This window comes from Octopus sinensis, linkage group LG7 (genome assembly GCF_006345805.1).
Source record: "Octopus sinensis linkage group LG7, ASM634580v1, whole genome shotgun sequence".
Classification (NCBI taxonomy): domain Eukaryota; kingdom Metazoa; phylum Mollusca; class Cephalopoda; order Octopoda; family Octopodidae; genus Octopus; species Octopus sinensis.
In genome coordinates, this window is record NC_043003.1 from 16,963,634 (window position 1) to 16,988,399 (window position 24,766).

General features: G+C 35.3%; 1 long non-coding RNA gene across 1 annotated transcript; it reads left to right on the top strand.

Moving 5' to 3' along the window:
• The first annotated feature begins 404 nt into the window (after positions 1 to 404).
• On the top strand, positions 405 to 23,839 carry LOC118764068. Its single transcript, XR_004999856.1, has 3 exons — positions 405 to 631; positions 7,778 to 7,783; positions 23,828 to 23,839. It is a non-coding gene; the product is annotated as an uncharacterized LOC118764068 (long non-coding RNA).
• Positions 23,840 to 24,766: the final 927 nt, after the last annotated feature.

A 24,766-nucleotide genomic window follows, 5' to 3' on the forward strand; every position in this document is an offset into this window, starting at 1 on the left:
TATCTATCTATCTATCTATCTATCTTTTTTTCCTTTTTTCCCTTTTACGATCCCTTTTGATCGAAAACCTACGCCAATTTTTTTTTTCATCCCCCAAAATAAAAGCTATACCTTGTAATTTGCCCCATCTGTGTGCAGCCCTGTGTGGCCAATAAAGAAACTTATATGCGTGTGTGTGCGTCATTGTAGCGATTTAAAAATTAGTTATGGAGTCGATTTGTATGACCAGACCCTTTCAAGTAAAAGATAAAAGCCATTTAAATTGATAACTCATGAAATACAAACCTTCATTTTGCTCGAATTCAATAATTTGAAGAGAAAAAAGAGCATTTTTGACACTCTTTATGTGTCCGAAAGCTGATTTACCGTATTTGATGGCCTATAAGATGTGCGAGTGAATAGGAGGCACCCAAGCCTAGGCTATACTTTTGTAAAATAAATTACCACTAAAATAATGCTTTAATTCCTCCACTTACCTGTATAACTTTGTTATTACCGGTAATTATAAGCAATTTATTGCATCCACATTCAATATAAACATACCGTAGGCGATTGTTCACCAATAGATGGCAGCGCACGTTTTGTAAGCGTACATAGCGTTTTGAGCCTACATTGAGTGCATTGGAGGCAGGTGGGGTTTTAAAGGTATTTTTGAGTAAATAAAAAAGGCCATCAAATACGGTAAGTCAGTTTATAATAATTGATTTAATTGAAATTTTTTGGGAGAGTATTATTTAGTATTAGTTGTATTGCCTCGTTCTGTCTAGAAGAAAACACCTTATTAAAAGGTGTAAAGTTTTGAGAGTGGATCTTTCGATTTCCAGCTTAGAACCATTTCTACCGCCATGACGCATATACATTTTTGAGAAATCGACCATATTACATTTGTGCCGTGGTTTTGACAAAGATGTTCTTCAGAAAACGGTGAAGGTCACATTTTGCTTTTCCATACTAACAACGCACACACACACACACACACACACACACACATGTGTCTGTACATATGTGTGTGTGTGTGTGCGTGTATACACATACATATATATATATAGACATACCCCCCACACACACTCACACACACACATATATATATATATATTTATATCTTATGTATGTATATATGTATGCATGTATATATATATTATATATATATATATATATATATATACATGCATACATATATACATACATGTGTATATGTATATATATATATATATATAGACATATATCCACATACATATATATTATATATGTATGTATGCATGTATATATATATATATATATATATATATATATATATATATATATATATACATAATATATACATATATATATACATATATATATATATATATATATATATATATATATATATATTATATATATATTATATATATATATATGTATGTATATATGTATGTATATATGTAAGTGCTTGTGTCTGGGGAGAATCGAGATTTAAGAAGAGATAAGCCGAGTATAATTGGCTCAGCTAAAAGTTAGCATAAGATTCAGCCGAAAGTGGTTAAATTTAGCATTTAATTACATTTAAGAAATAACATTAGAAATAGGAAGGTTAATGGCAATGGCGAAGGGGGTCGAGACTCTGAAGATTATGGGATAGAGTTGCAGTTTGGTTGAGAACTAGTTAATTACTGGTGACCGTCGTAGGCTGAGAGATAGTGGAAAAATGGCAACCTTATTGCTGGAAGCCTAAAAGAGAAACGATGGTCGGGGTCTTCTTTTATTCACGGATCGTATTTGGGGAGCAAAAATGGGGGACAATGTTCAGAAAGGGATCGAAGGGTGAGTTAAAATAAATATAACTGGTCTTGCAGAGGTGATTAGAATTAAATGTTTAGGCGTAGGAGTGGCTGTGTGGTAAGTAGCTTGCTTACCAACCACATGGTTCTGGGTTCATTCCCACTGCGTGGCACCTTGGGCAAGTGTCTTCTACTTTAGCCTCGGGTCGACCAAAACCTTGCGAGTGGATTTGGCAGACGGAAACTGAAAGAAGCCCGTCGTATACATGCATATATATATATATATATATATATATATACATATATATATATATATATATATATATGTGTGTGTGTGTGTGTGTGTGTGTGTGTGTGTGTGTGTGTGTGTGTGTGTATGTTTGTGTGTCTGTGTTTGTCCCTCCACTTACGCTGGTGTGTTTACGTCGCTGTAACTTTAGCGGTTCGGTAAAAGAGACCGATAGAATAAGTACTAGGTTTACAAAGAATAAATCCTGGGGTCGATTTACTCGACTAAGGGCGGTGCTCCAGCATGGCCGCAGTCAAATGACCGAAACAAGTAAAAGAGTAAAAGAGTATCTATGGCACATAGTGAGTAACTTTACATAGTAAAAACCGCTGCAGTACTGATAAAAGAGTGAAAGCAAAGACATAACGTCTCAGTAAGCGAGCTGTGGAAACCGTTTGATGAGTTTATTAAGTGTTGTCTTTTAAGTGTTACCTTTTTTAAGCGGTTCACAATATAGCGTTATGAGTCCACCGTTAATGATATGTGAGCAGCTAGTATTTATGCATGCATAATTAAACTCTTAACTCCGAACTATTATTTGACGTTGAAAAGTTTGACGGGTGTATTTTTTTTCTTTTGTAATTCATCATACCCTTTTTACTCTTTTACTTGTTTCAGTCATTTGACTGCGGCCATGCTGGAGCACCGCCTTTAGTCGAGCAAATCGACCCCGGAACTTATTCTTTGTAAGCCCAGTACTTATTCTATCGGTCTCTTTTTGCCGAACCGCTAAGTGACGTAAACACACCAGCATCGGTTGTCAAGCAATGCTAGGGGGACAAACACGGACACACAAGCACACACACACACACATATATATATGTATACATATATACGACAGGCTTCTTTCAGTTTCCGTCTACCAAATCTACTCACAAGGCATTGGTCGGCCCGGGGCTATAGCAGAAGGCACTTGCCCAAGATGCCACGCAGTGGGACTGAACCCGGAACCATGTGGTTCATAAGCAAGCTACTTACCACACAGCCACTCCTACATTATGTTTATTTATTTTAAGTAAAATCCCCAGTCTTTCGGATATTATGTGGTTTAAAAAAATCCAAACTATATTTAGGAATATTGGCTGTTCGAAACATTATTTGACAACTGTATGATTGTATGTGTTATCTGAAAAGCGTTGGTTTTTTTTTTAATCATGTGTTACTTGTGAACAGTGAAACTGTGCCGTTGTGGGTCTCTTCTCATGAGACGTTAAGTTATTAGGCTATTTAATGAAATTAGGTTGTCGAAATCCTTTTGCAAGGGAGTTTTTCACGTCTATTTTCATGAATGACATGCATACTTAGCAGGAAGTGTTAGTTGAAAATGAGAATGGGGGTCTGGAAACGGCCATGGAGTGCGGAATGTAGATTAATATCAAATGTGTAGGAGTGTGTGTGATTAGAAGTGACAGCGAGAGGTTAAAAGGATAGACATACATACCTACATACATATACACACACACACATATATATATATACATATATATATATATATATATATGTATATATATATATATATATATATATATATATGTATATATATATATATATATATATATATATATATATATATATATATATATATATATAATATATATATACACATACATACATACATATATACATACATACATACATGCATACATACATGCATAAAAGTCCGCGCACATGTTTACACTAATCTGGATGTATTCATATATACATTTTCTATAAACATCCAACGCACACATAAACGCATATACACGCACATACACGCTCAAATAGTCATGTTTATCAGAGGAAATTGGCTAATGCCGGTAGGTATAGCTTTTAGCTTCAAGTGTAAAAAAGTAAACCTAAATGTGGAATTTCATTCCAAAACCAGCCAAGGATTAGGGGAAAGACCTGCATATATCCGACAAGGAAAATTTGGCAACATTTCAGAAACACCATATTATCACTTGGCATTTTCCAGTAGACGCCCTTATTCCTCAGAGTCATAATTACTAAATATGTCGTAGTATATTTGCTGCTTTTCTAAGCTGTTTTAACAAGATCGTTGCTTAAAATGATAGTTGATTTTTTTTTGTTTTCGGAAAACGAAATTTTAGTCTAATTCAATTGTTGAGCAGCAGTCTTTTGTTCTTAATTGGGTTTGTTTATCAATTAATGAACTGCGGCACGGGGCCAACAAATCTCTCTTTCTTTTTGCTCTTGATGCCAACGTTCTATGTCAGGCAATATGAAGATGTTTTTGAGAATTCAAGTCTAAATATGAAAATTTCCACTCTGTCTTTCGTCCTTTCTCTCTCGTCACTCTCTCTCCTAATCTCTCCTCTCTCTTTCCCTTTCGTTTGCTCTGCCTCTCTCGAGTCAATTAAAACTTGATATATTTACATCTCGGAAACCACGCTGCATCTGTCAGAATATATCTGTTGGTAAAATAAAGACGGAAAGTAAAATATAAAACCACAGTGTTTATCATGGCTTTTCTTCAACATTTCAGTAACTGGTAGACTTCCCATGATATTATGACAACAGAAGTCCTATCAGATAAAAAATAAAAAGAAAATACCCGAACACGAGCTAGTTTCGTTCGAATGGATTTATTACTGTTTAAACAGCTTAAGATCAGTTATTTACTTTCTGTCATTTCGACCAAACCAAATATCCTCCGAAATTATTTGATTAGCGTAAAAGATAAACCGCTGCCAATTCGACTCTATATGCAAATATAATTTCTGACCCAAGTGGAAATCATTTCATTTCGCATTTCTCATAGTTAATACGCTTTGGAAAGGAACGATGGTTGCAACATCCCACTGCAGCAATCATTTGCTTTGTACAAGAAGTTGCATATTTGCCGACGAAGCGAAATCTCATAATACACCTACATTGCGTTGTGCTGTTTCATGGACAAGAAAATAAAATAATTTCCTTCGGATTTAATATTACCTTGTTTGAAGCACCAGCTCCTCTGAAGCACAAAGATAGCCAAAGTTTTTCTTACCGACTGAATTCATTGCACTTTGCTTTTGTAGCAAATAATGTCCTAAGAAACGGTATTAACGGCACACCTGTGAATATTTCTAAAATTACATGTTTTATGCTTGTATAATGGCTTCTGATTTTTGGCACATTATACAATAATGGCGTAGTCAATTCATATCCAATGCAGCTAGCTGTCTCTTGTGAACGATTATGACTTAGTAACCTTGTTTTAGGTACCTATGTGAACAGATATAGACACTCTTTCGTTTTCCTCATCATTGACCCATCAGAACATCCAGGATGCGATATACAGAGGTGCAGAAAGAGAGAGAGATGGAGGTGCAGAGAGAGAGAAAGAGAGGGAGAGAGAGGTAGAGAGAGGAGAGAGAGAACCTCTAACATCCAAGGTGGTACTCATTTACAGCTAAGTAAACGGGAACAACGTTAAATGAAAGGAGTTGCTCAAGGATGCAATAAGCCACCCGGTTCAAAAACTGAACTCACAACCTTCTGAGCGTGAGCCAAATACCGCTAACTACTAGGCCATGCGCATTTATTTCACTCATATATCATCATCATGATCATCATCCTCATCGTCATCATCATCATCGTTTAACGTCCGTTTTCCGTGCTAGTACGGGTTGGACGGTTCGACCGGGGTCTGGGAAGCCAGGAGGCTGCACCAGGCTCCAGTCTGATCTGGCAGTGTTATATATATGTATATATATATATATATATATATATACATACACATATGCACACACACACACACACACACACACACACACACACACACACACACACATATGCATATATATGTACCAGGTCAATTTTGATTGAACAAATCAATAACCAAAGGCTAGGTAGCCCAAATCATCTTTAATTAAATAAGGTGTCTAAAGCTTGAGACAGATTTGACTTCTATTCATAGCAGATCGACTTACAACGTAGATGCTTCCTTGCTGGTTCGTATAATATAATGCCTGAGAGGTTCTAGGAGTTCAAATGACGATCAGATTTGTCACGATTTTCACACATTTTCAGTTTACCAGACACGAAAGTAAAGCTACATAGCTTTGCGAATCATTAAAACTCATACATACTTGCATATATATATATATATATATATATATACTATATATATATATATGTATACCAACGTAGAGAACATTATATTGTGTTGTCCGGAAAGTTCGTGCCGATATTTAAAGGAATGAAAAAGGTCAATAAATACTTGACATTACATTTTTAATCAACCAAATATGAACCATTTTGTTGCACAATGCGTCTCCATCTTTCCTTTAACTTGAAAATACTCTCTTCCCAGAATTGAGGTGGTTTTATGGCAAAGACCTCATCAATGTATCTTTTTACGTCATCCAAGGAATTGAAATTTTTACCATTAAGACTATTCTGCAGAGACCTGAATAAGTGGAAATCCGAAGGAGCAATATCTGGTGAATATGAAGGGTGGGTAACACATCCCAGCCGAGCTGCAGCAATTTTTGTCTGGTTCCCAAAGCATCTAGTGCCGAGAATGGAACTTTCTTATCTTCCATTTTAAAGGGTTACAGAATTAACACAAGTTATAGCAACATAAATCTTCTTCCACGAAAAGACAGCTTAAACTGTGATCTAAATGGAGGTGTAATCAAATCCTATTTCATGGCCTCAACCATGTTGTAAAATAAGTCAAAAGTTAAGCTACTATAAATCGGCACAAACTTTCCGGACAACCCAATATAATATTTTAGGCAGAAAGATCGTGTATTAGAAAATCTCAGATAAACTAAATGCTGTCACACCACAGTCAACACCCAAGCTGTGGAAAGTAAACATGTAAATACGTTATGTTATTCTAATTGCATACAGAAAAATAAAGGAGATGACCCTGACAGGCTTCGTGGATTAATTATTCACAAGAAGATAAGTGCAACTTAATCTCCAGCCTATGCAGAGAACTGATAGCAATCGTTATTTAAATCAAATACACAACCGAACCTAGCCGTCATGGCGACAATAATTTGCATATGGTGCATTAATTGGCGGTGTGATTAAATAATTAATAAATATTTTATGCACAAGCAGCATATATTAGAAAATCCAAGATAAAATTTATGTAATTGGATGTTTTTAATGCCTTGCTTTGGAAGATGAAACTATATTTTGTTACTCGCTCAGCATATAGAAGAATAAAGGAGATTATTTCTACATGTTTCATGGATGATTGACTACAGATAATTAGATCCCCACATTCTTCTGCCAATATGAAAACATACGACAATCACTATTTAAATTAAGCACGAGCTGAAATAGCTAGGAGGATTTGGGTAGTTTATATATATGTGTGTGAGTGCATAAAAAAATACAGACACGTATATATATATATATATATATATATATATATATATATATATATATATATAGATGTGTGTATTTTTCCCTTGTTAACAATTAACACAGAAAAAATAGATAAATAGTTACCAGGGTAGCAAAAAATCACACAAGTAAAGAGGTTGTAACTCCTTGTTTTTAAAGGTAGAAACTTCGAGTTTACCGGAAATTTTTTGTATAATATATAAATAAATAAATGGAGTTTAACGCAGATGTAATTCAAATACTTTTACTTCCGACACATGTTTCGAAGATATCACTGATATTATTCCAAACGAATAAAATGGTGTAAAACAATGTAATCTTCTCTTCAGGGAAGTGAAGAAATGAAACTCGTCAATGAGACATTTTAACAGAAAATGAGGGATATGTATAGTGAACGCTATTAATATAACGTTTTTTTCAAACAATATTAATAGCGTTCAGTAAATCACTATACATATCCATCATTTTCTGTTAAAATGTCTCATTGACGAGTTTCATTTCTCACTTCCCTGAAGAGAAGATTACATTGTTTCACACCATTTATTCCTTTGAAATAATATCAGTGATATCTTCGAAACATGTGTCGGAAGTAAAAGTATTTGAATTACACATGCATTAAACTCCATTTATATATTTATATATTACACAAAAAATTTCACGTAAACCCGAAGTTTCTACCTTTAAAAACAATATATATATATGCTTATTTTTGTGTATACGTGTGTACATATACACATAAATTGTATTCAGATATTGATCTTTCTAACGAACGAAGAAGACAGAACACAATGTACTTCGTAGAATATATGGTTTATTATAAACGTTACCTCCCTTCTCGAGGCGCGAGTTTTATGATTATCAGACGAAAACATACGGACACATGCTCAGACACCCACACATAAACAAACACACACACATACACGCACAGACATAGACCGGCTTGAGGATTATCGTAAGTCAGCTTGTGTTTGGTATTTCGAAACACAATCTGGAAAAATGGAGGAATGGGAACTTAATATTGTTTACAATTTTTCAAAGGTATTAGTAATAAAAGTAAATGTGAGTCTAAACAAGGGATTTGTGATCAAGAAGAGAGTCTCTTTCATCGCATCCCGATTCTCGTAACCAGATACTGAAATGTAACTACCATCAGTTATATTTGTTTATCTGGCTGAGTTCAGAAACAACGTTTTATGTATACATGTATGTAAAGGTGTACATCTTTGTAAATGTACAGTTGTTTATGAGTACAGTTGATTTGTATCTCTGTGCCTTGTCCATACCGAAATGAATACTTATATCCACACGAAATAATAACTATACAAAGATTTATGTATGTATGTATGTATGTATGTATGTATGTATGTATGTATGTATGTATGTATGTATGTATGTATGTATGTATGTATCTATCTATCTATCTATCTATACACATATACGTATTGATGTGTGTATTATTATTATTATTATTATTATTATTATTATTATTATTATTATTAAGGCGGTGAGCTGACAGGAACGTTAGCACGCCAGGCGAAATGCTTAGAGGTACTTCGTATGTCTTAAGAGAAAGAAGGCGGTGAGCTGAGAGAAACGTTAGCACGCCGGGCGAAATGCTTAGCGGTAATTTGTCTGCCGCTACGTTGTGAGTTCAAATTCCGCCGAGGTCGACTTTGCCTTTCATCCTTTCGGGGTCGATTAAATAAGTACCAGTTACGCACTGGGGTCGATATAATCGACTTAATCCATTTGTCTGTCCTTGTTTGTCCTCTCTGTGTTTAGCCCCTTGTGGGTAGTAAAGAAATAGGTATTTCGCCCGTCACTACGTTCTGAGTTCAAAATCCGTCGAGGTCAACTTTGCCATTCATCCGTTCGGGGTCGATAAAATAAGTATCAGTTGAACACTGGTGTCGATGTAATCGACTTAATCCCCTCCCCACAAGCTGCCCCTGTGGCAAGGATTTGAAATCATTGTTATTATTATTATTATTATTATTATATTATTATTATTATTATTATTATTATTGAGTGGGAGAGCAGTGCATGCCATCAAAGTGAAACTGGGGTAAAATATACGAAGCCTAGTATACCCATCATGACTACCCGCCTGATAAGGGTACACCAGACACATGCATCACAACTATATGTGCGGGACATGGTGATCTCATATCAAGATAAAAAACACACGACCTTGCAGGTGGGGCCCAGTTAGAGTTTTCTTCTGGTCGAGTAACACATCCCGCTCAAAAGGTCCCTGAATAAGGATTGTTTAAGGATGTTGAACGAAACACCCATGTTTCCAGAGGTGAATTATTCAAACCCCAAAGAATTCCTCTCAACACATGGCTATGATGCTCCCCCACTACTTCTGCTCGTGATCAGAGATGCACATATCGCCAGCCACTAAGGGACATGCTCAACTGGTTAAGGTCAAACAACTGACAAGCAAATCTGTGGTATTGAGCAGAATATTTGTTGTAGCCCATCTTTTATACCAAGACAAAACAATGTACATGGTAACACTTCCAATCAGTTAAGATCAGAAGCCATGGGAGACACTGCCTGGTACTGCATCAGGGCATTTATTATTATTATTATTATTATTATAATAATAATAATAATAATAATAATAATAATAATAATAATAATTATTATTATTATTATTATTATTATTATTATTATTATTATTATTATTATTATTATTATTATTATTATTATTAAGGCGGCGAGCTGGCAGAATCGTTAGCACACCGGGCGAAATTCTTAGCGGTATTTCGTCTGCCGCTACGTTCTGAGTTCAAATTCGGCTGAGATCGACTTTACCTTTCATCCTTTAGATAAAATAAGTATCAGTTAAACACTGGAGTCGATGTAATCGACTTAACCCCTCCTCACAAGCTGCCTTTGAGGGAAAGATTTGAAATCATTGTTATTATTATTATTATTATTACTATTATTATTATTATTATTATTATTATTATAATTGTTGTTGTTGTTATTGCACTCATTATTGTTATTATAAAAAGCTTCCCAGGGTTTCTTGGCCAAAATATCAATTCATTTTGCCATTTACCAAGCTGGTAAAAACAACAAGGTGGTTTAGCAACTGTGTTCGATGCAATCTACGTTTGAATGAGCTCGTGCATCTACAAAAACACGGAGAGAAACACAAGGGAGATAATTAACTTCACACTAAATATAACCACGCAGTATGTGTCTGTGTGTATGTGTGTGGATATATATATATATATATATATATATATTATATATATATATATATATATACATACGTTATATATAATAGAAGCATGTTAAATTACAATAGCCATCTGCGTATTATATTTAATGCAGATACATTGCGAAAGGCAAATTAACTGTGCTGTTCGTCAGGGAAATAGTATTCCTATTGGGGTTTTATGTTCAAAAGCTGAAAATATATCAGCGGCAGGGAAAATCATTCAGCAGCGTCGATGAGAATGCCAGGTGCATTTTTATTTGTCTCGTTGGTTTTGTCATTACTATATACCTGTTGCCAGCCATTCGGAAACTATAAAAACACCGCACTTCATCAAACAGGCTCGAAATATTGGGTTGTCCGGAAAGTTCGTGCCGATTTTTAAAGGAAAGAAAAGGTCAATGAATACTTGCCATTACATTTTTAATCAACCAAATATGAACCATTTTGTTGTACATCTTTCCTTTCACTTGAAAATACCCTCTTCCCATAATTGAACTGGTTTCATAGCAAAGAATTCATCAAGGTATCTTTTATGTCAACCAAGGAATTGAAATTTTTACCATTAAGACTATTCTGCAGAGACCTGAATAAGTGGAAATCTGGTGAATATGGAGGGTGGGGTAACACATCCCAGCCGATCTGCAGCAATTTTTGTCTGGTTCCCAAAGCCTCTAGTGCCCAAAATGAATTTTTTCATCTTCCATTTTAAAGGGTTACAGAATTAACACAGGTTATAGGAACATAAATCTTCTTCCACGAAAAGATAGCTTAAACTGTGCTGTAAATGGAGGTGTAGTGAAATCCTATTTTATGGACTGAACCATGTTCTAAAATAAGTTGAAAGTTAAGCTACTATAAAGCGGCATGAACTTTCCGGACAACCCAATAATTATCAATGATGAACCCAGAAAATCAATGATGGTATTCACCAAAGAACTTCAGGTAACTGATTGGACTTTCAGAACTGTGGTTCACGGGGGTTCTCGATTCTGGACGTATGTAATTAGGAACGGCTAATTCTTTTCTGCAATGATATAGAAGAATCGCTTGATCCATGAGAGGTGGGCGATTAAGAAAATTAAAACCCATCATAAATATGGCTTAGTTTGGTTCTTCTCTGATGAGAAAAACTTCAACGAACACCAAAAGTCTAACAGGAGAAATAATAGTTAGTTCTGTACAGCTACATCTGGTGTTTCCAGGGTAATGCGCAATAAGTTTGCAGCAGCTGTGATGGCTTTAGCTGTGATGGTGAGTAGCGTCATATCTTTCCACGAGGTCTTAGAATTAATGTTGCCGGATACATTGAGGTATAGCTGAAGTACACACATAGTTATAAGTCTCTACTGTCCCCACACCCACTCACACCAACCCACACGTGTACGCACACACACATACACATACACGCACAAAATAATAAAGGTGGCTAGAGACACTTCAAAACCAAAAAGGAAATAATTTACAGTTACTAAAATGTAGCGAAGAGCGCAAGGAGCTCCACCGTTGCAAGAAATAAGGGTCAAAGAACACTTTAGGTACAGAGGCACATGTTCTCTTTACTGACAGGGGAGACAACTGTCCAACCGCAAATTATATATATATATATATATATATATATAGACTCGGATCGACGCATGCCTTGAAACTGAAGCTAGATAGAAATTATGGAAGCCCGCCAGATAAACTTTACTACTTGTAAATCAAAAGGTCAACCTTATCTCATAGTCTCATGCTGATCTTACATGGGGATTACGCTAAGAGTATACAAGTGCATATAGATTGCCGAACCACTTACACTGTAATTCGCAGTTCTGTCGATCGAATGGCTGGAATACTCATCGCCGAAAGCGATGAAGACCCTTCAATTCATTTTATGTAAATAGGTATCGTGTGTGCAGGTGCCTGAGTGTGTCTGCTTTTCCCTCTTGAGATGCTTCTAGAGATACGAGAGATGTTAAGCCTCCATCTGTGTAGGTTTATGTAAATACGTGTTTATAGAAATTAAAGATCTTTCGATGGCTCTCGCAGATTTCATAGCAATTGCGTTGGCAAATATTAGCCAGGTTTGGCAAATTGTCAGACATTGGCAACCAGTCATGCATCAAACTTCCAAAGTTTGGCAGCTAATCGTGTCAAGTTTACCTGGATTAAAAGCAGGAAAAAACATTAAAGAAAGAAATACGTGTATTTAAAAAAAAAAAGATTATAATTGCCTTTTTATGTATGGAAACTATAAAGATGTTCCTTGTCAGTGCAAACTTTCAGTTATAGTAATTTGAATTCCGACTGACCAGATTTTATTCCGAAATTCCAAAATTTTGAAACTCAATTTTGAATTCAACTTGAAATATCATTCACTAACGAGGACTGGTGGGTACTTAGTACTGAATCTACTGTATGTACATATAGACACACATCAATCTTACACACACACACATATATATATATATATATCACCATGATCACCGTGACCGACCAGGATATCAGATGTTGCTACACATCGCTGGTCACAATGCGCTTCGCATTGTTTTAGCCTTCAAATGACGCCACTCCGCTGGCTAAGCGAGTAGGCCAACAGAAGAAAGAGTGAGAGAAAGTTGTGGCGGCGAAAGAGTACAGCAGGGATCGCCACCACCCCCTGCCGGAGCGTCGGGGAGCTTTTGGGTGTTTTCACTCAATAAACACTCACAACGCCCGGTCTGGGAATCGAAACTGCGATCCCACGACTGCGAGTCCGCTGCCCTAACCACAGGGCCATTGCGCCTCCACACACACACACACACACACACACATATATATGTATAGTGGCTGCTTTCTCGTATATGAGCAAAACCAACCATTGCTAGAACGAATCATTGAAATGAGTTATTGATAATGCAATATGAGGCCCTTATGTAACTGTTGAGCCCTGCTAAAGATTTGCACATTTTATTGCATAATGCACAGTTGTGTTTCCTGGCAGAACGAACCGGTGCTACAGTATGAAGTCTTTTAACATGTCTTTTTAATCCTCCATCTGAACAGCACACCATTCCGTAGGTTGCACATAGATAGTACATATATAAGTCGATACCCAATCCAACATAAACTGCAGATCCAGCCCAGAAGACAACAGGTGGGGTTCACAATTCACAACAACTGTTTCATTATACAATATTGAGTGAAATATTGCTGAACTAGTTCTAATATATTATTACAATTTACTTTACCGTCGGAATTGAGGATCACAAAATTCTTGCAGTATTTGTCATGACACTTTGCATGTTGAATTCAGAACCCATCGATGCTAGTTTTTGCTCTCCATTCATTTAGGGTCACAAAAATAAAGTATTAGTCAAATAATGGATTCATTTTAAAACTAATTTTTTCCAAATCTTAGGCTTTGTTACTTTATAGAAACAATTATTAAGGTGCAGGCGTGGCTGTGTGGTAAGATTTTCCCTTTCCAGCCACATGGCTCCAGGTTCAGTCCTACAACGTGGAACTTTGGACAAATGTCTTCCACTGTAGCCTCGGTCTGACCAAAGCCTTGTGTGGTTTTGATAGCTGGAAACTGAAAGAAACCGTGGTATATATATATATATTTATATATATATTTATTCATTTATTTATTTATGAGTGTGTATGTGTCCATCCACCACCACTTGACAATCGGTGTTGGTGTCTTTACATTCCCAAGATTTAGTGGCTGGGCAAAAGAGACTGATAAAATAAGTACCAGGTTTAAAGAAATGGGGTCGATTCGTTCAACTAAAATTCTGCAAAGCGGTGACCCAGCGTGGGCTTGAACTAATGTCTGAAACCAGTAAAAGGTAAGGGTGCTAGAGTGGCAAAATTGTCAAAGCGTCGCATAAAACGCATTCCTCTATGCGTTCCAATTCTCCAATTCTTTATTTTCCGAGTTCGAATCCTGCTGAGGTCAACAATACCTTTCACCCTTTCGATAAAATAATGTACGACTCAAGTACTGTGATCGATATGATCGGCAAACATTACTGCTACCAGATTTGAGGCATTGTGCATACGTTAGAAAAAATGGTTTATTTTATTGTCCTTGGAAATCTGAAATCAACTGAGAACTTAGAGGAGTCGAGGATCTTTTCGGTTTGAACGGCAGTTTTTAACATAATTTCTAGGTAACTAAAAAATTTTAAACTTCGTATACTGATATCTTTTTCTCTTGGCTTTATTGAGAAAATTCTATTGTTTGTAAGATATTTGTTGTTTTTTTCTTCAATTTCTGCAATTTCAACCAATCACTGACGTCTATTGAGGTAAAAAAACCCATTCTGTGCCGTATGAATATGTCCCTCGTTTAAGAAACAGATTGGGTTTATTTACATTTCTGAAGAAAAAAAGATACACTTCTCCCTAACCCTAACTAACCCTAACCCTAAAACAGATTGAAATGCAATAGATCGATACTAGGATCATAATTATGGGTGACAATTTCATATGACACCGCTAGAAAAAACCGAAAAGATCCGGAGTCGAACTCCTAAAATGTTCCGGCGAAAATATAGTACAACATCAAGTATGAAAGTCATCTTATCACAGTTACACACTAAAACATTGTTTTCTTTGGTTAGGTGGAGTAAGCTGTTTTTTCAACGAGGAGGGAAAGTAGATTTCTGTGATAAATTAATCAATTAATTAATTAATATACTTTCCTTGAATATTAATGACATAAACGAAGAGAAATGGGTACAATTGCTAATTGAAACTGGCTTGCGAGCTTGGTTCGCCAGAAACTTAGCACTTATTACACGGCAATCAAAATATTTCGGTGAAGAATGAAGTAGGAAAGAAAAAAAATAAACAGCCAAAAAGCAGAAGAACAAAAACTTAAGAAAAAAACCCCTCAAAAGAAAACAAATAAGAAGAAGCTAAAACACTTTGGAATAAAGGATGAAGATGAAGAAAACAGAGGAGTAAAAGAGAATGACTTGCAGACATTCATTAAGCACCTGAGAATAATAGAACGAAGGGTGGAAGAGAGAGAAGGATAGAGGAAAGAGCGGGAGAGAGAGAGAGAGAGAGAGAGAGAGAGGAATTAGGTTATGCAATTTAGTTTAGGGAGATGAATCTGTTAGATTTAAGGTATTCACTGATGTATCAGTCCCAGTCGACCATTAGCAGGCTTCCCGATGAGACGCAAGAAAATCAACAGAATACCTAGAAATAATGAGGCGAAACTGATTAATTTAACGAGTATGTAATTGATATAGCCATTATCAAGTAAACCCAAACGCCAGTGAATAATTTGCAGCTATGATATTTCAAGGAAAGGTCGTAAGTGTGAAAGTTCTTATGACCTTACATAGGAAAAAGACTTCTGCTGCTAAATCTCATTCTATTCGGTTTTGGGAAATTAGGATTAATATATATCGGCAGCCTAAAAACGAATATCTCTTATTTAAAAAAAGTGAAAGCAATATTTTTTTATGAATGAAATATGAAGGATTATCATTGACACTAGGCGCAGGCATGTGTAGTGGTTAAGAACCTCACTTTGTAGCCACATAGTTGCGGGTTCAGTCCCCACTGTTCGGCAATTTGGGCAATTTGCCGTAAATTAGCGGTTTCGCAAATAGAATGAGTACCAAACGGGAATTTTTTCGTTAAACCCTTTAAAGCGGTGCTCCAACATGGTTGCAGAACAACGAATAAAGCGAATAAAAGTTGAAATGTATTCATTCATATCGTCGACAGGAATTGTGTTACGATAAAAAAAAATCCACCAAAGAATTATTAAAAAAACAAACTCCATTTGTTTTGAAATTGTAATACTGAACACTAGTAAAGCTAATATACTCAAAATACCATTTTGTAGTTGGAATGGCTTATCAAATATCTTTATAAATTATTTTTTTCCATTCTGATTCAGAATTAAGAAATCTGAACAGGTGAGAAAATAGGATATCTGTTTTTTTCTTTTCTTTTTCCGTTTCATTTTTTTTTCAGGGGGCGGTCAAGTATCATATTCCAAATAATCTCACCAGAGTAAACTATTTAATTTTTCTTTTTCTATATTTCGTTCCACAAAACATTTTTATTTATGAAATATTCTTGTTAGTATTCTTAATATATATTGTATTACATAAAATGAGGGTCAATTAATCAGGTCAGCAGTAAAAGATAGAATTAATAGGGGGTGGTAGGGATAACTTATTTGCCGTATTTACTTATGGCTTTTTACGTTTCGGGTTCAAATCTCACCAGGGTTGACTTTATCATATAGACTCGATAAAATAAAGTACTGACTTGGATATGAATTGCTGTTTAAAACTAGTTTTTAATGGTGTTTTCAATATTTCATTTAAGCTTGACCCGGCAAATAAATAGATACAAACGGCTGTGTGCTTGTGTGTGTATGTGTGGTCAGAGCAACGAGCTTAGGATCAAGTTCGATTTCCAGACCGGGCTGTGTGTTGTGTTCTTGAGCAAGACACTTTATTTCACGTTGCTCCAGTTCATTCAGTTGTAGAAATGAGTGGCGGCGTCACTGATGCCTAGCTGTATTGACCTTTGTCTCTCCTTTGGATGAGATCGATGGCGCGGAGAGGCGTGGCTGGCAAGTATGGGTGACTGCTGGTCTTCCATAAACAACCTTGTCCAGACTTGTGCCTCTGAGGGGAACTTTCTAGGTACAATCCCATGGTCATTCATAGCTAAAAGGAGTCTTTACCATGCATGCGTGCGTACTTGTAAGCATGTATGTATGTATGTATGTATGTATGTATGTATGTGAAGACACATGACTCAGTGGTTAGTGTGTTAAACTTATGATGGTAATATTGTAGTTTTGATTCCTGGATCTAGTGATGCATTGGGATCTTGAGCACAACAATTAATTTTACGTTATTCCGATTCACTCAGCCGGCAAAAATGTGTAATTCACCACAGAAACCTGGAAACCCGCCTTATGAACCAATGATTCGTGAAGCACCTTTGATCCTTATATATATATATATAACACGGTGGCTATATCAAATAAAGAGGTATTGTAAGTGACCAACAAATGTTCTGATGGTTATGTGCTTTTGACGACAAAGGTTTGGGATGTATTATGAAACATAATACCGTTAATCTTTCAATATTTTCACTACGGAGAAAAGATGCAAAAACATATCATATTAATAATTGAACTAAGAATAGAGGATGTTAAAGCAGTATTGTTTTTGTTGTAAGCCTTGCTCTCTTCTATACTACATCACACGAGCTGGATTACAAATAGGTATCAAATAGAGGCTCAGTTTGTTATGTTAAGAGCGGAGTCGTAATATCATGTCAAATATAATATATGTGATCGTGTAATTATATACATGATAAGCATGTGCGTGTGTGTATGTATGTATTTATGCATGCATGTATATATGTTCGTTTGTATGTATGTATACATACATATATGTAGTTATGTTTGTTAGTATGCATGTAAGTGCGTACATGCGTGTGTATTGCTTTATTTATGTTCTTCTTAAGAAAGTTCAAGCCGTCGCTAATAAAGTGACAAGACATTATGAGTTAAGAGAGTTCTCGGTGTTTGTAAATATGTGGTTGGGTTGGTTGGTTGAGCTGTCGATTCACACATCCAAGTGTGTGCATCTATTCATCTAAAGAATCTCAGAATGTCTTACAAGTCTTCAGTGAGCCACTAACAGATTGAATTTGGAGAACCCGTCTCAGTTTCTTTTGCTCTATCTTCGAAAAATACAGAATTTCTAGGTTTACGTATGTATGTCTCTAGGTACGCTTATATGTATGATGTATGTATGTTTGTATATATATATATATACAAACATACATACATCACGGGAAGTGCCGTTGAGCTTCGTCGGCGTCCAACCACTCAGCGGAGCGTCGCCGGTTGTCGCAAAGAATCCACTTTTCATCGCAAGTCACAATCCGGTCGAGAAACGGGTCGTTCTTGTTGCGTAAAAGGAGGGAAGACGACACTTCAAAACAGGGTTTTTTTTTTTTTTTTTTTGGTTGTCGTTCAATTCGTGCGGCACTCATTTCCCAAGTACTTTTGCTTTTCCGATCTCTTTCAAGTGGTTGGAAATTGTATACGTTACATCTAATTCAGAAGCAAGCTCTTGAACAGTTGTGCGTGAATTGTCTTCGACTAAGGCTCTTAGTTGATCATTATCAACATCCAATGGCTGACCACTATACTTAACATCTTCAAGACTCTTGTCACAGCTATGAAATTTCTTGAACCACCATTGTGCTGTACGTTCATTAGTGGTTCCTGGGCCAAACGCATCGTTGATATCGTGAGCTGCTTCAGCAGCTCTTCGGCCTAGCTTGAACTGGAATAAGAAAATTGTGCGAATTTGCTTTTTGTCCATGTTATATTCAATGTTCCAGAAAAAAATGGCCTAATTATTCAAAAAGAATGATATATAAAGTTAAAGTAATTTAACAAAAATTAATTTGAAAATACATAATTTAAAACCAAAATTTAAAATTCCGCAAGAACTTTCTTGACAACCTAATATATATATATATATATATATATATATATATGTGTGTGTGTGTGTGTGTGTGTGTGTGTGGTGTGTGTGTGTGTGGTGTGTGTTTGTGTGTGTGTATGTGTGTGTTTGTATGTATGTATGTATGATTATGTATATAAATGCATACATATGTTGGGAGAGAGAAAGAATAGGAGGAGGAATCTCAATACTCTTAGATATTCATGTTTATATTCTTCTCAAACGCATCTAATCTTACGAAAATATTTCAACAGTTCACTTCAAATAGAAACAAATTTCAACTAACAAAAACAAGATGACTTAGTTAATTTAACCTGGAGCAACACTTATTGTAATGTCGGATGAAATTATTGCTTGGAATGTTGCTATGTTGTTGAAAATAATGAATTTTATCTAAAAGCATTACGGCGCATCAGAATTTCTCTGCTGTTTATGCGTGAATATATATATGTGTGTGTTCGTGTATGTGCATACGCTTGTTTTCAGAAACGTTTAAATATCTGGGATTATCACCATGTTTTTATGGCTGCTTCATAGGTAATTATTATTATATAATTTTATTCGAACATTTCTTTTAGTTTTGCTTTGCAAGTAAACGTTTTTATAGTTAAGCATTACTGTTCGCCATTTTTTTATACGAATAACTTTGTTAAATATAATTTTTTATTTATATATATATACAAGTGGATATTTTTGAAATTAGATTCCGTTATCAGTTAAATATAATTACATTGAATGAATATATTTAAAAACACTTAAGTGTTTATCTATTGTTAAGATTTTAAGAATTTCGGTGTCTAGGAATCTATAGACAGAAATAAACACGAGATATTGTTAAGAATACGTTTCTGGATCTGATTCAAACATCAAAAGATAATAGAACCGAAATGGTTGAACATCCTCTTGATACAAAAGAAATAATTATCCCCTCACAATTAGAGACGGGGGGGGGGGTAGAAATTTGATCTTTGAGATTACGATTGAGAAGATACATACAGTACGCATATTCAAATATTTTCTGTTACTAAGCTTCTATAATTTCTAGTTCGCTGTTATCATGTATAGCACTATTTCATTCTTTTCAGAAATCTTCAGCAAATAAGAACAAATAGACTAACTGCAACAATATGACTTGGTATAAACTGGAGCAACATTCATTGAAATGCTTTACAATATTTTTTGTTTCATTGCTTTATCATTATCTAGAAATATTCCAGTTAGCTTGAGTTTTGCATTCGGTGAAATATATATCAGTAAATATACTGTACAGATTTAATCGCCTATATCACAGACCAACATCTTTAACCAACAGAAACAAATTAAAAATAAAATTCTATTTGATCGCATAGCAATCTCGAACATTTTTAAAGAGTCAGTAAAACTATATGAAGTACAGATTATACAATACCGAAATGAGGAACCAATTCTAATTATGTTATGTAACCAACATAAAAAATGCATACGTATACATACATACATACATACATACATACATACATACATACATACATATATACATACATACATACATATATACATACATACATGCATATATACATAAATACATGCATACATACATATATCCATTCATACATTTATGCAAACATGTAAATATATGTACATACATTCATACATACAAGCACACACATTACATACATACATACTACATAGTACGTATATTAAAGGAGGAAAATGATTAGAAGTGATTCAATATTAAAATGAACTTTTTAAATTACAGTGAATCGATTGCTTCCTATCCAATCACAGACAAAAGCTGGACTTCATTTGTTACTTTATACCCACACGCCATATATAGTAATTGTGACCGTACAGAAGAATCAAATTATAAAAGCAGTTGAACAACTGAATGGAAAGGATTGGAATGACGGAGATTCTAAATGCGTCAGTAACAAATTCTAGCATTAGGATCAAGCTGACTAGAAGTGACGAGATGGATACAAAATGGTTGATAAAACGAAAACAAACAACAGAGACAAATAACAGGGAAGGAGAACAGCCAAAAGTGGAGAAGAAAAACAATGAACAGGAGGAGAGATTGGGGTAAGGAAGGTTCGGAAAGAATTTGGCTGTTTTAAGCAAAACTGAGGTAGACAGATTGACTATCAACGAAAACCAGTAGATTATAATATATAATATAATATAATATAATATAATATAATATAATATAATATAATATATGATATGATATGATATGATATGATATGATATAATTTATTATAATATAATATAATATGATAAAATATAAAGTAAGAAAATTAATGGTTTGTCTTAACAAAATACGAATGCAGTTTGGAAGAAAAAATAGATTTGAAGTGAAAGTGAAACTAAATCGTAGTTTCGATGTGTTTTACGGTGCTCAGTAGATTTAAGGAAGTTATTAAGGAAGCTATTAAAGATAAAAAAATATTGGTTTCAAATCTTGGTACGAGGCCAGCAATTTCGGGACAGGAATCAAGTCGATTACATTGATCCCAGTACCCGAGTGGTACTTATTTTATCGACCCTGAAAGAATGAAAGGCAAAATCGACCTCGGTGGAATTTAAACTCAAAACGTTCAGACGGATGAAATGCTGCCTTAAAGAATAAAGAAATGTTAGTTTGAGGGGCTATGGTTGTGTTACCATTTTACAAGAACTTATAATTAAAGTCTTTAGTCATGGGACTCAGAAATAGTTTGTTTTTTATGCTTTTCACTCTAGCATTAATAATCAATTATAATAAATAATAAGAAAATTGATAGTAGTATGCAATAATTTCAAATTTTGAAGACGGTATGTTAATATGTTTGGGAAGTTAAATCAAATACGTTTTCCTTTTAATACGTTTAAATATTTGTTGTGCAAGATTTTTTATGTGAAGTCGTGTGTTGAAACAGATATTGTTATATTTCGGAATATATTTCCTTTTATATTTTGATTAAAATTTCTTGTAAAATTTAACTTATTATCAGAAGGCAGGTGGCACTTACTACTCGCTGCTTGCTAACTGTTAAGGAATAGAATTTCATGAAATAGAATATCTCCATGACTGTCTGTAAACGAGGCGTAAAGTTATATTTTCGAATACCGTTCACCTACAAAAGCCACCCAGGTATTCTTCTGTCGTTAGGTTCAATTAGAAGAAGAATGGCACCTTTTCTTTCTCTCTCTAGAACAAACAATAATAACAATGAGTTGATTGGAAATGAAAGCTAATATTCAACCACTGGGGCAGCCACAACAGGTATATTATATAACAAACTAAAGAACCCTGCTACGAATATCAAGGAGACAGGTGTTGTGATAATGTAATTAAACCTTAAGATGCATTCTTATTGCTCATCCGATAGAAAAGCAAATGGTTATTATTGTTGTCAGTAATAAAGGCTTAAAACTGTGAAAGTATGATTGTACTTCCATGTCTGTCTCTCTTCCTTTCCCTCTATCTCTTTGTTTCTTTCTCTCTTGCTGTCTATTTATCTACACTCACGCACGCGCACGCACATATACTTACGAATAAATAAAACAAATGTTATCTTTTACTTTGATGTCTTCTTGTATGTCACAAATAATACAATAAAAACATAAAAAAATAAATAAAATCTCTTTCTGCGAAAAATCAAAGGCAAACCATATTGCCGCCAATGCTTTTAATGTTTAAATATGATTATTTATTTGTTTGTTTATCATTTTATTAGGTAATTAGAGGATATTGTTTGAATAAAACGCAAACGGTAATTAACCCATGCCTTTGAGCCAATCGACTGTACTGTTATGTTACTTAACTGTTACTAGACGAACATTCCCGGAGAAAATGGAAAACAGTCTTTTGAAGCCTCCGGTTTCTAATGAGGAATTGCGAACGGGAGAGAGAGAGAGCGCAATAGAGGTAAATGCTTGTAAGCTTGATTCTCGCGTCTATTTTTAGTAAAGCATTTCAAGACACGCCTAAGCGACTTATATTTAATATGGAAGTCTTCAAATATACTTCTGGAACATAACAACAAGAGGTGTAAGAAACTTTTTAAGTATTTGCGGAGAAAACGGAGGAGAGAAGAAAAAAAATGCTATTAGGCGGAGTAAAGAAAGGCAGAGAAAAGGAAAAAATAATTGAAGAAAGAGAACGAAATGAAAACATTGAAGAGACGAGGAAGAAGGAAGAGAAGAAGAATGATAAGCAGTATGCAATTTAAAAATGAACTATTTACATAATTCTCGAAAAAAAAAATGAAATAACAGATAACTCAAGCTTCTGTGATAAGATTTCTCGTATTAAAACAACGGCATAAAGATAAAGCTAATTTTTAAAAATAATTTCTAACATGTGTGTAATTGGTTCGTCGGAGAATGTCCAAGAGATTTCTAAAAGTAGTTGCATTTGGCACAAATCTAGTTTACATTGTGGCATTGGTGCACCTTTCCAGTCTACTGTGACCTGCTGGCTCACACTTTCTGTAGTTAGACTTTTTAGTTCAATTGTGTAGTCATATATCGACTGACATCGCATTGCAGTTAACACATGAATGTAATAGATTACACCAGTGCTTCTCAAACTCTCTGATGTGGTGTAACGGCAGTTTTTTTTTCCAAAGTGCCAGGGACCGGTAATATTTCTTAGTAATATTAATTTATACTGGAAACAATATATATAATGAATATAATAAAAGTTGTCAGTGAACAGGTCGCGGTCTCAAAGCAACGAAAATATTTTGACAAATTAAATTTAAATGTTGAAGTTTAAATGTTGATGTTTCTTAAATGGCTTATAAACACCTTCCACGCTGCAATAGTTTTCGTTCCAGCACATGATCTCAGATCAGGTCACTTGCTATGCAAGTACATCTCCGTAATATATATATTTTGTAAACAAATAATACAATATTAGATAAGCATTTTATAAAGTTTCTTTCTGGAAACTCGCCGCGTACCAGCAGATGATTGCTCGCGGACCGGCACTGGCCCGCGGACCACCACCTTGAGTAGCACTGGACTAGACTGCGTTGAAATTGGACAGTGAGGATGGTGATTATAACTTTTGTCTTCTTCTTCTTCTTCTTCTTCTTCTTCTTCTTCTTCTTCTTCTTCCAATCAGGACACATGCCATTATCCACAAAGAATAATCTCTAATTCGAACCTACTCTAAGCTACTAAGAATGCGTGTGGCAACTTGAAGATCCACCCACCACACGCGATAGACTGGCGGTTGCACGGGCGCGAAAGCTACGTTGTTATCCTCATTTCGTAAACGGTGGCTTTTAACGAGTGGAGAGCTGAAGCACCCTGGGGTACAGAGGATTCGCAATCTAGACTGGGGTCTGAAAGTTTACCCCACCATAGTGGGTTACACCATGGTTCCTCTGCTTTGTGGCAGAAGTAGGAAGAAAGAGTGAGAGAAAGTTGTGGTGAAAGAATACAGCGGGGTTCACCCCCACTTCTGCCGGAGAGTCGTGGAGCTTAGGTGTTTTTGCCCAATAAACACTCACAATGCTCGGTCTGGGAATCGAAACCGCGTTCATTACGACCGCGAGTCCGCTGCCCTAACCACTTGGCCATTGCGCCTCCACTTTTGTTGTTGTTGCTGTTATTGTGGTTGTTTAGCTCCGGGTAAACTCTGATCAAGTTTACCTTTGATTAG